Source organism: Mustela nivalis (assembly GCF_964662115.1).
Source record: "Mustela nivalis genome assembly, chromosome: X".
NCBI classification, from domain to species: domain Eukaryota; kingdom Metazoa; phylum Chordata; class Mammalia; order Carnivora; family Mustelidae; genus Mustela; species Mustela nivalis.
Genome location: NC_139040.1, coordinates 101,443,700 through 101,456,377, shown reverse-complemented (window position 1 = coordinate 101,456,377; position 12,678 = coordinate 101,443,700). Strand labels below are relative to the sequence as shown.

The 12,678-nt window shown below is 36.8% G+C and overlaps 1 protein-coding gene and 1 pseudogene across 2 annotated transcripts in view; both read right to left on the bottom strand.

Annotated features, from left to right (window-relative positions):
• The window catches only part of LOC309856545 (uncharacterized protein), a 292,169-nt gene that overhangs the window by 21,372 nt on the left and 258,119 nt on the right, over positions 1 to 12,678 (bottom strand). The window lies entirely within an intron of this gene.
• Positions 2,774 to 4,263, bottom strand: LOC309856818 (protein FAM47E pseudogene; annotated as a pseudogene). Its single transcript has one exon. The product of its transcript is annotated as a protein FAM47E pseudogene (transcript).

The following is a 12,678-nucleotide window of genomic DNA, read 5'->3' as shown; positions in this document are numbered from 1 at the left end:
AATTAAGACCAAAGCCCAGAGACCACAAAAGTTTTGAAAGAAAACATAGTTGGGAAGCTACTTAACATCAGTCTTGGTAACATTTATTGGCAGTGGAAGGTGTATCTGACTCCAAAGGCAAGAGAGACAAAAGCCAAAATAAACAAATGGGACTACATTGAACTAAAAAGTTTTTGTGCAGTGAAGAAAACCTACTGAATGGGAGAAGTTATTTGCAAATCACATATCTGATAAGGGGTTCATATTTGATATGTATAAGAAACTCATACAACTCAATGGCAAAAAAAAAACTAAATAAAAATAAGCAAAGGATCTAAATATATATTAATCCAGAGAAGACATCCAGATAGCCAACAGACACATGAAAATATACTCAACATCACTAATCCTCAGGAAATGCAAATCAATACCACAATAAGATGTCACCTGATTCTTTTCGGAATGACTGTTATCGAAAATACAAGAAATAGCAAGTGTTAGCAAGGATGTGGAGAAAAGGGAACCTTCATGCACTGTTGATGGAAATGTAATTTGGTGCAACCTCTATAGAGAACAGTGGGATGGTTCCTCAAAAAATTAAAAATAGAGTTACTATATGATCCAGCATTTCTCCTACTGGATATCAGGCATCTCTGTCAAGGAAATGAAACCCTACCTAAAAAGGTATATGCACCTTTATGTTCATTGCAGCACTATTTACAATAGCTAAGATATAAAAACAACCTAAGTACTCATCAATGGATGATGGGTAAAGAAGATGCAGTATATATGTACAAGGAAATACTGCTCAGCCATAAAAAAAAAAAGAATGATATATTGCCATTTACAACATGGATAGAACTTGAGTGTATTATGCTAAGTGAAATAAGTCAGACAGAAAAAGACAGATACTACATGATTTTACTTAACATGTGAAATCTAAAAAGCAAAACAAAGAAATTAAAAAAATAAAACCCAGAGTCATAGACATGCAGAACAGAGTAGTGATTGCCAGAAGTAATGGGGTTTGGGGGGAAGACGTGAAATGTGTGAAGGACATTAAGAAGTACCAACTTCTAGGAGCGCCTGGGTGGCTCAGTGGGTGAAGCCTCTGCCTTCGGCTAGGGTCGTGATCTCAGGGTCCTGGGATCGAGCCCCACATCAGGCTCTCTGCTTGGCAAGGAGACTGTTTCCCCCTCTCTCCCTGCCTGCTTCTCTGCCTACTTGTGATCTCTCTTGGTCAAATAAATAAATAGATAATCTTAAATTAAAAAGAAGTACAACTTCTAGGTATAAAATAAGTCGTAGAAATGTAATGTACATCATGGAGTATTATAGTAAATAGTATTACCTTTGCCAAGTAACTGATGATAACTAGACTTACTATCATGACCATTTTGCAACACAGACAAATGTCAAGTCAGTATATTGTAGGCCTAAAACTAATATAGTGTCGTGTCTAAGTTATGCCTCAATTAAAAAAAATACACACATCTCTAATCTCTAGGATTCAGGAGCATATATGTCTTTCTGTTAGTTAAACATCATGAGCTCACACCTATGTTTGAAGCTAATGTATAAGCATGTGTGTGTATATTTGTACCCAAATAAAGGAAGTAATTTTCTTTTCTATTAAAAAAAGAGCTGAGGCACCTGGGTGGCTCAGTGGGTTAAAGCCTCTGCCTTCAGCTGTCATAATCCCGGAGTCCTGGGACTGAGCCCTGCATCAGGCTCTCTGCTCAGCAGGGAGCCTGCTTCTCTACTTGACTTTCTGCCTACCTGTGATCTCTGTCTGTCAAATAAATAAAATCTTTAAAAAAAAGAGCTAATGCCAAGATTTGAATGGATAGCCTTTGTGAATATTCAAGCCATCAAGAATGTTAATAAGAGTAGTCACAGAGAGCTACAGTAATTTAGATACTAAGAAACCTTAATGAAAAAGAGGAAATGAAAGGGGATGGTTGATTGTGATAAGGATATTAGTGGATGATACAACCTGAGGGCTTGTGTTCCCTTCTTACAAGGATGAAATATATACATATTCTTCCACATACAGTTAGATTCCTTCATTACTAGAAATAGAAGGGTACTTTAGATCTGTGCTACAGTTCTTTCTAGATACAGATTTCCTTGTCTCATACAGTTTTACCTGTTATTTTAGAAATATAAAAAGATTTCTTGATTACTTATTTAAATTTGAGCAAATTTTATATTACTATTCATAAAAGGCAAAGATGAATTTCACTTGAATGTGTGAGGATATTTGATGTTGCTATGCAGTTTTGTTCACACGTATCTACTGTGTACACTAGATTTGCCACGGACCTGAAGCTCCCTGCTATTCTGCACCTGTGTTATATAATATGGAAGTGTAACAGTGTAACTAAAATTTCACCTCTAATTTTGATGAGTAGTTTTCAATCTGGTTTTGGGGCTTCATGCAATCCTGACAGAGGAGATAACAATTTTATTATTAAGTGAAACTAAAATTATTTTGACTATGAATTTTAAGTTTTGCTTAACAAAATAATTGTCATAATTATTTCATTACAGTTTTAAAGCAAATGGAACTATGCAAGCTCTTTTGCTTGGCACATTTGAGATTCCTTTCCTATTGTGGCTGACATAACTAGATTATTTTTAAGTAATTCTTCTATTTATAGTTTTATTTTTATAAATAATTGATGTGATCATCTACTATTCACCATGCTATAAAATTTTAAGAAAAGTATTTATGACTATTGATTTCATAGTTAATAAAACATTAATGAGCCCAAGCAGAAAGTCACTGAGGAATGTTTATAAGCATTAGGTATTAAATTGACAGATGTTGTGGAATCAAAGTTGCACATACACAGTGGGATACTCATCATGAAGTCTACTTGATGTTAAAGTGAGAGATCAAGTAAGTAGTAGAAAACTGTTTAAACATCTTCATGTGCATTGTCGTCGTCTTCTTCTTCTTCTTCTTCTTCTTCTTCTTCCTCTTTTTCTTCTTCTTGTTCTTCTTCTTCTTCTTCTACATTTGTGCTTATATTTATTACTTGATGTATAGGAGTCCTAACAGAATCATATTTCCATCCCTTCCTGAGAAACAACTTCTCAAGGAAGCCTGGCATCCTGTAGCCCTTGCTTAGAATGAAATCTTTAAAAGCAATTGTTCCATAAAGTTCTTCAAGAATATCCTTTTGAGGAAAATTCCTTCCATATCTTCCATCTGGAGCTTCATGTAAAACCTTGGGATCAATCAAAGGTTCATCATTTATTAGCTTTTTCCACAACTTGGGCTTCAGGTACCATGCTCCGTACCTCACCTTCACCCAGTTGGGTTTATAAGGATTCTTTGGTTTTTGGAGTTTCCTCTCCCAGTTTTCCCAGTATATGGAGAATTTTATATCATCCATTTTATCTCTCCCCTTTCTGTACTTTAGGTCCAAAGGAACATGGTTTACTTTCTTTGTGTGGCTCCTGTCATAGGTTGGTTTGCATTCATAGCCAATGTCAAACTGTTTCATGATGAACTCTTCATCAATGCCCAAGTCTCCAAAAGTAGCGACCCATTTGCAGAATTTACGGACTCCTTTTGGTATTTTTCTATGAAGGGGAGGAGCTTTGAGCAAATCTTCACTTATGCTTGACTTCCTTTCTTCATGAGGCAACTTGTCTGGATGTGACCCAGGAGTCTTCTTGGGAAGTTCCAGATTGAGTTTGGCAGGACGTTTCTTTCTAAGCTTTGTGGGGGACTTCCTTCTTTTCTCCGCGTTCTGACAATAGGCCCATGTGTCGTTCAGCCTCTTGTCAGGATCGAGCACTTCTAGCACCTTTAATAAGAGGTCTGAAGGTAGATCTTTCTCCAGATTTGGGTAGAGAGCCAAGGGATGCTCTGTCAGATGGGCTTCGATGTCCTCTACGAATGCCTTCCGTGCTAGCTGGGCTGGCGACAGTGTGGACAACAGGTCCTTTTCCTTGGTCAGCTTTTTCTTTGTGGGGGCAGGTTTGGGAACTCTGTGAACAATCATGGGAAGAAAGCCTTCTTTAGGACCGCGAGTGATCAGGTCTTCACACGGTGGACATTCCCTCCTGAAGTCGTCCAGCCCCTCTTTCACAAATACCCACCGCCGACTGTCCAGGGAGGTGGGGAACTTCAGAAGCTTGTTCTTGTGCTTTGGGAAACACTTGGAGGGCAACCTGTCTTTGTACCAGGGCTTGCAGTGCATGCCCAGCGGCATTGGTTCCAGTGGCACAGGCCCTAACAGCCACTTCTTGTCTGCCATGACACCTCTGGTCCCTGGGCGACCACCAGTTTTAGTGGTTTGTTTTTTGGTTGCTAGGAGACCACGTAGCTAGGCGCCGCCAGATTCTTCCCAGAAGTGGGCCAATACAGGTGCTCCACGCAACCCGTTTTTTCCTGGAATGGGCAGGGAAGGTTCATTCCTTTTTATTGTGGGATACTATTCCATTGTATGGGCATACCCCACAACTTACTTATCCATTGGTCTTTTTTTTTTTTTAATCCATTTGTCTTTTAACAGACATTTGGGCTGATTCCAATTTGAAACTATTACAAATAAAGCTTCCACAAATATTCGTGTTCATGTCTTTGTATACATATGTACTTTCATTTCTTCTGGTTAAATTTTAGCAGAGAGAGGAATGGCGGAAGCATACGATAGGTGTTTGTTTAACCTTTTAGGAAACCACCAAACTTTCTGAAAGTGGTTGTACTATGTAATATTTCTTCTAGTAGTGTATGAGTATTGTACTCCCTCCACATACTCTCCAGCACTTGGTATAGTTAGCCATTTTAATTTTGGCTGTTCTGATAAATGTGTAGTGCTATCTCAATGTGCTTTTAATCAGCATTTTCCTAATGACACTATGTTCATGTGCTTATTTGCCATTTATCTCTTCTGTGGTGAGTATCTGTTCAAACTTCTTACACATTTTAAAATTGTGTTGTCTTGGGGCACAGGGGTGGCTCAGTCAGTTAGGCATCTGCCTTCCACTAAGGTTGTGATCTCGGAATCCTCCGATGGAGCTGCAGGTTGGGCTCCCTGCTCAGTTGGGAGTCTGCGTCCTCCGTCCCCTCCCCCTCTGTACATTTGCTCTCTCTCACCCTCTCTCAAATAAGTAGACAAACTCTTTAAAATAAAATAAAATTGTATTGCTTTATATCATTGGGTTTTGAGTTCTTTGTGCATTCTGAATGTAAGTCCTTTATCAAATATATGATTTGTACATTTTTCTCTCAATCTTTTGTCTCCATCTGTGGCTTTTGTTTTCATTGTCTTAACAGCAGAGTTTTCACATTTGATAAAGTTCAATTTATCAGTTTATTTTTTTATGGATTGCTCGTTTTGTGTTGTATCTAAGAAAACTTTCCCTATGGAAGGGTCATAAAATTGCTTTCCACTGTGCTAAGTTTTATAACCTTAGGACTTACATTTAGATCTGTCCTCTATTTAATTTTAATTTTTTAGATTATGTAAGATATGGATCAAAGCTTTTATTTATTCTTTAAAAAGTTTTTATTTATTTAAGTAATCTCTACACCCAACTTGGGGTTTGAACTCACAACCCCACAATCAAGAGTCTCACACTCTTCTGACTGAGCTAGCCAGGTGCCCTGTAAGGTTGTTTTGTTTTGTTTTTTAAACTGTGGATATCCCATAGTTCCAGAATTTTTTTTTTTATGAGAAGCTTTTCTCCACTGAGTTACCTTTGTAATTTGGTAGGTATAAGTTGTCCATATTTCTGTGGGGGGTACATTTCTGGACACTTTTCTGTTCCATTGCTTTCCATATATTTATACCATTTCTATACTGTGCTGATTACTCTTTATTTTATAAATCTTAAAATTAAGCTGTATTAGTCCTTCATGTTCTTTCTTTTATGAAGTTCTTTTGACTCTTCTAGGTCCTTTGATTTCTATAGGAATTTTAGAATCAGTTTGTCAATGTCTATAAAAATGCCTATTGGGATTTTGATTAGAATTTGGTGGAATAAATAAATTAGTTTTAACATCTTAACAATTTCGAATTTCCTGACCATGAAAAAGTTACATCTCTCTATTACATATGTGTTATTTCATTTATCTCAGCAATATTTTTAAGTTGTCAGTACATAGTTCTTCCACATATTTTTTTCTCTAGGTTTTCCTTAATATTTTAGGTTTTGATACTATTGTAAGTAGTACTGTAATTTTTAGTTAGCATTTTCATTCTTGATATATAGAAATATAATTTATTTTTGTGTATGGATCTCTTATCATGCAACTTTTATAAACTAACATCAATTCTAGTATCTTTTTTGGCAAAGTCCATTGAGTTTTCTACATTGATAGTCATGTCATCTCTTAATAAAGACAGTTTCACTTCTTCCTTTCCAATCAGAAAAACTTTTATCCCTGGCCTTATTGCATTGGCTGGAACCTACTTTTGCTGGATAAAAATGTAAGAGCAGTAATTTTTGTGTTATTTCTGATATTGGAGGTGATGTCATTAAGTGTGATGCTAGCTTTAGGGTTTTTGTACATACCCTTTTTCAATTTAAGTTCCCTTTTATTCCGAGTGTTCTGAGACCTTGTGATAAATGCATTGTTTCAAATACATGGGTTGGTCAAACGCACCTGTTAAGATATTCATATAACGTTTACTTTCTAAAGTAAAATCTGCTAAAATAATAAATAACATTGATTTCTGCATGGCAAATATACTTTGAATTCCTGAAATAAACCCCACTTGGTCATTATATATATTGTTGGATTAGGTTTCCTAAACTATTCCAAACATATATTTGCATCTTTGTTTATGGGGGGTATCTGGTGTTTCTTTCCCTTTAATGACTTTGTTTAGCTGTGTTATCAGGGTAATGCTGGCATCATAGAATAACTTGGGAAGTATCCCATCTTCTTCATTTTCTTTACGTGTAGGATTGGCATTGTGTCTTCCTTAAATATGTTGTGGAATTTACCAATGAAGCCATATAAGCTTAAATTTTTCTTTATGGGAAGGTATTTTTTTAACTGCAAATTCAATTTCTTTAATAGCTATAGGGATGTCTAGGTTATCTAATTTTTCTTAATGAGTTTGGTTAGTTCATATATTTCAGGTAATATTTTTGTTTTATTTATATTGTCAAAATTATTGCCATAAAGAATCCATACTATTTCTGTATTGTCCTTTAGATATCTGTGGAATCTGTGGTAATGTCACCTCTTCCATTGTTGATTTTTGTAATTTGTGTTTTCTTCCTTTTTCCTTTTTTTCCTGATCATACTGGCTACAGATTAACACATTTTACTGATCTCCTTAAGTAAACAGTTTTTAATTTCATTAACTTTAAGCATTGTTTTTTGTTTGCTTTTTGATTGGTTTCTTCTCCCAGCGTTGATCTATTGTTCTGTCACCCTTAATGGTCTGTTCATGGCAACATACAATGCTTTTTCCAGCATGCACCTCAAAACTCTTCTAGCCTCTATTCATTACTCAGTTCCAAAGTCATTTGCACATTTTTAGGATTTGTTACAGCAGCACCCTATTCTTGGTACCAATTTCTTAGTCTTTTCAGGTTACTCTAACAGAACATCTTACACTAGATGGCTTATACACCACAGAAATCTATTTCTTACAGTTCTGGAAGCTAGGAAGTCCAAGTTTGGGGCATGGGCACATTCGGTATCTGGTGAGAAGTCAAGTTCTTAGTTCATAGACAGCCATCTTTTCCTGTATCCTCACATGGCAGACAGGGTAAAGAATCTCCTAGGGCCACTTTTTTTTTTAAGATTTTATCTATTTAACAGAGAGAGCACAAGCAGGGGAGCAGCAGGCAGAGGGAATGGGAGAAGCAAGCTTCTTACTGAGCAAGGAGCCTGATGTGGGGCTCGATCCCAGGACCCTGGGATCATGACCTGAGCTGAAGACAGATGCTTAACTGACTGAGCCACCCAGGTGGCCCTCCTAAGGCCTCTTTTATAAGAGTTCCACCCTCATGACTTAATCACCTCCCTAAGGTCTTATGCCCAAATACCATTATTTTGAGAATTAAATTTCAACATATAAATTTGGGGGAGACATAGTTAGCCTGTAGCATGTGGACATTCATTAATTTAATTTTTATGTATTTTATAACCTCCATACTACTTTTTGAATTACTTTGGCTTAAAGACTACATCACTCTTAAATAGATTTTAACATATAAAAATATTTACACATTTAATGATTAATTTCATTATTATTTACTCCTTTGCATAGATCAATATATGTATTGTATCATTTTCCTTCAGGAAGAAGAAAAATAGACTTTACAGTATGTTCTTCTGTGTTTGAACTTTTTCTTATTTTGCCTTGGTTTCTTTAAAGATATTTTTAAAGATCTTTTCTCTGTGCATAGAATTCTAGGATGGTAGTTTTTGTCTTTCATTACTTAAAAAAAAAAAAATTGTCTCCACGGGTACCTAGGTGGCTGATTTGATTAAACATCTGATCTTGATTTTGACTCAGGTCATGGTCTCAGTGTTGGGCAGTTGAGCCCTGCATAGGGCTCCACACTCAATCAGGAGTTTGCTTGAAATTCTCTCTCTCCCTCTGCCCCCACCCCAAATAAATAAATAAATCTTTTTATAAAATTGATCCCTGCTTGTGCTCTCTGGCTCTCTCTCTCTCTCTCAAATAAATAAATAAAATCTTTTTTTAAAAGATGATTCCATTGTTTTCTCATTTACATTGTTTTAGAGGAGAGATATAAAGTCACTCTGGTTTTTGTTTGTCCATAATGCGTCTTTTTTCCCCATTTGACTGCTTTTAAGGTGTTCTCTTTAGAGTTGTTTTGGAGCAAATTGATTATGATGTGTCATGGTATCATTTTTTCTGTTTCTTGTGGTTGAGGCTTATTGAACATCCCGAATTTGTGCCTTTATAGCTTCCATCAAATCTTGGGGAAAATTGTCATAATTTCTTCAGATGTGTTTTCTGCCCTGCTTTTTTCTTCTTTTCTCTTCTTCATAGATTCCAATTATCCACATATTAGATTATTCTGAAGTTTCACACAGCTCACTGATGCTATGCTCATTTTAAATGTTTTTTTATCCTTTGTGATGTATTTCAGTTCATTTCTCTTGCTTAATCTTAAAGTATAGCAATTCTTTTTCTGCAATATCTGATTTGTCTTGAATGCCTTAAAATATAATTTTCATCCCATACTTTGCAATTCTCCTCCCTAGGAGTTTGGTTAGTTTTTCCATGTCTCTACTTAATTTTTTGAACATTTGGAATACAAATAGTAAAATCGTTTTAATGTCTCCCCCTGAAAATTTTTAACACCTGCGTCAATTCTGAGTTGGTTTTGATTGATTGGTTCATCTCTTAATTATGAGAAGCATGTTACTTTCTCTTTCACCCTAGTTATTTATTATTGGATGCCAGAAATGATGAAATTACCCAGGTGGGTAATGGATAGTTTTTTAAGTATGTAAATTTTTTTGAATATTTTAGAGAGAAAGAAAGAGAGGGCACAAGTGGTGGGTGGAGGGAGCAGAGTGAGAGAGACAGGCAGACTCCATGCTGAGCCCAGAGCCTGATGTTGGGGCTCAATTCTGTGACCCTGAGATCATATCCTGAGCCAAAACCAAGAGTTGAATGCTTAACTGACTGAGCCACCCAGGTGCCCAGTAAGGATATAAATATTTTTGACACTTGTTTCTATATGCTATTAAATTGCTTAGAAATCATGCGATCCCTTTGGGTCCTTTTTAAAATTTGATAGATAGAGACAGAGCATTGCTCAGTCTATGGCAAATGATTCCCTACTACTGAGGCAGGACTCCGCCATGTACACTAGCTAATGCCTGTGAATCTTGAGGTTTTAAGTCTGGTTGGCAGGAACAGTCCCTATTCTAGGCCTGGGATAAGTGCAAGGCACTGTTATTTATAATCTTTTTAGGTAATTCATTTCCTGGCCTTAGGTAACTTCCTTGCAAGCATGAGCAGATTAATAATCAGTTGGACAATTGAGATGGGAGTGGGGTCTGAAGTTCTCTCTCTGCATGAAATTCTGCTCTCTAGTCTTGAGAAGTCTACCCATTTTGTTCTCAAACATCTCTTAGCTTCATCTCCTAAATTTAAAGTGAACATTGGTTTCTGCCTGGGCTCCCCCTCCCTGAACCATGGCCTAGAAATTCATTAAGTAATCTGGAGTGAGGGGTGCCTGGGTGGCTCAGTGGGTTAAGCCACTGAGTGGGTTAATCTCAGGGTTCAGGGATGGAGCCCTGTGTCAGGCTAGCTGCTCAGCGGGGAGCCTGCTTCCCCCTCTCCCTCTGTCTTTCTGTCAAATAGATAAATAAAATCTTCTTAAGATTTTATTTATCTATTTATTTTTGACAAAGAGAAAAAGATCACAAGTAGGCAGAGAGAGAGGAAAGGAAGCAAGCTCCGTGCTGAGGAGAGAGCCCAACGCAGGGCTCGATCCCAGGACTCCGGATCATGACCTGAGCCGAAGGCAAAGGCCTTAACTCACTGAGCCACCCAGGTGCCCCATAACTAAAATCTTTAAAAAAAAAAATAAAAGTAATCTGGGGTGACCATAGTGCTCACTTCATTTGTTTTCCATGTCTCAGAGATTGATCTCTACTGCCTGATAATGCCCAATGTCTTATGTGTCTTAAATACTGCTGTACATTTTCCTTTTTTGTTGTTGTTGTTGTTGTTTCAAACAGTAAATCTGGACATCTAGATCCTTTTTCTCTACTCTATCTTGGCCAGAAGAGAAAATATAATTTATTTCTTTCTTTCTTTCTTTCTTTCTTTCTTTCTTTCTTTCTTTTTTTTTTTTCTTTTTTTTTTTTTTTTTTTTTTTTTTTTTGCTTTGTCTCCCATGAATTTGGGAAGCTGCCTTCTCAAATGTTACTAAATAATTCCTTAAGAGATTTTATTTATTTACTTGAGAGAGAGAGCACAAGTGGCAGGAGGAGAGGGAGAGGCAGACTCCTCACTGAGCAGGGAGTCCCACGCGGGACTCAGTCCCAGGACCCTGGGATCGTGACCTCAGCCAAAGGCAGACACTTAGTGGATTGAGCAACCCAGGTGCCTGCCTCCTTTTTTTTGGAGAGAGAGAGAGAGAGAGAGCACATGCATGCATACATAGGAGCTGGGTGAGAGGGAGAAAGGGAGAGAGAATCTTTTTTTTTTTTTTTAAGATTTTATTATTTATTTGAGAGAGGAGAGGAGGAGGAGCAGGGGGAGACACAGAGCCCTGTGCACGGTTCCATTCCAGGCCCCTGAGACCATGACCTCAGCCAAAGGCAGACACGTAACCGACTGAGTTACCCAGGCATCCCAAAATATATGAAAGAATTCTTTACCATCAAATACCTACATTCTTATCACAGATCTTAATCATTAGAAACTGTGGATCATACCTACATTTTTGAAACTTTCATTCTTCCTGAAATTTCATCCTTTTCTATTTCAATTTTTCTCCTATAATGTTTATGATATACATCCCTTCTAAAATATAAAACATGAATACCAAACGCCTCACCATACCACATTGTTATTTTATAACTGTGATCTAGCATAGCTTTTCTTTTGTCATCACCAAAACTCTCCAACACATAAATTACAGATTAGGGGCACCTGGGTTCCTCAGTCTGTTAAGCATCTGCCCTTTGACTCAGGTCATGATCCCGGGGTCCTGGGATCGAGCCCTGAGTCAGACTCCTTGCTCAGTGGGGAGCCTGCTTCTCCCTCTCCCTCTGTCTCCCAGCTCATGCTCACTCTCTCTCACTCTTTCTCTATCTTGATTGAATAAATAAAACCTTAAAAAGGTAAAATAAAATAGTAAATTACAGATTAGATATCATTTGTCAACTATGGCCTGATAATATGTCGGTTTAAATCTATTTGGTTATTTATACTTCTATTTACCATACATTTTTTAAGTTCTCATTTTGTGCCAGACATTGTGCTGGATTCTCTGACTATTGCAATTAAAAATATAATTACTAGGACACCTTTCTGGTAACTCTTAATCTCAGGGTTGTGAGTTCAAGCCCCACATTGGGTGTGGAGCCTACTTGAAATAAAATAAAAATTTTAAAACATATAAATAAAAAAATAAAATTGTAATTACTGTGTTTTCCCAATAATGAAATTCCCATTATTTTTTTCCCAATGAAATCAGCTTTTTCATATTAATTATTTCAAAATTTGTGTTCAAATTCCATCTTTGAGGCAAATCTTTTCTAAGTAATTGTTGAGTGGTGTAGGTTAAAATTGCCACTTGATAAAATGAAATGAAATGGATCAGTACAACTAGAGTGAACTAAGATTGGTGTCAGGAGCTAAAGTATGAAGCCAGGAAGTAAAAATGTAAATGATCAAGAAAATAGCGATGTGGTCTAAGTCTAGAGATCATTGCTTGTTTTGTTTTGTTTGTTGGTTGCAGTGTGAATCTCTGGAAGACAATGTCCACATAAATACAAGGACAAAGTGATATTTTCAGATGAGGAAAGAAAGAAAATTAGTAAGTTCACTAAAGTTTATGGCCAGTAATAGGACAAATTCTGATATTCAGATACCTTTAAAAGTTCTGTATCTTCCCACTCTGTCATACAACACACAATTAACCTTTGAACAACTCCAGCCATCGCAGTCCTAACGAACCACTGAGCTACTTTCTCTTTAGACTTGCCTATTCTGGACA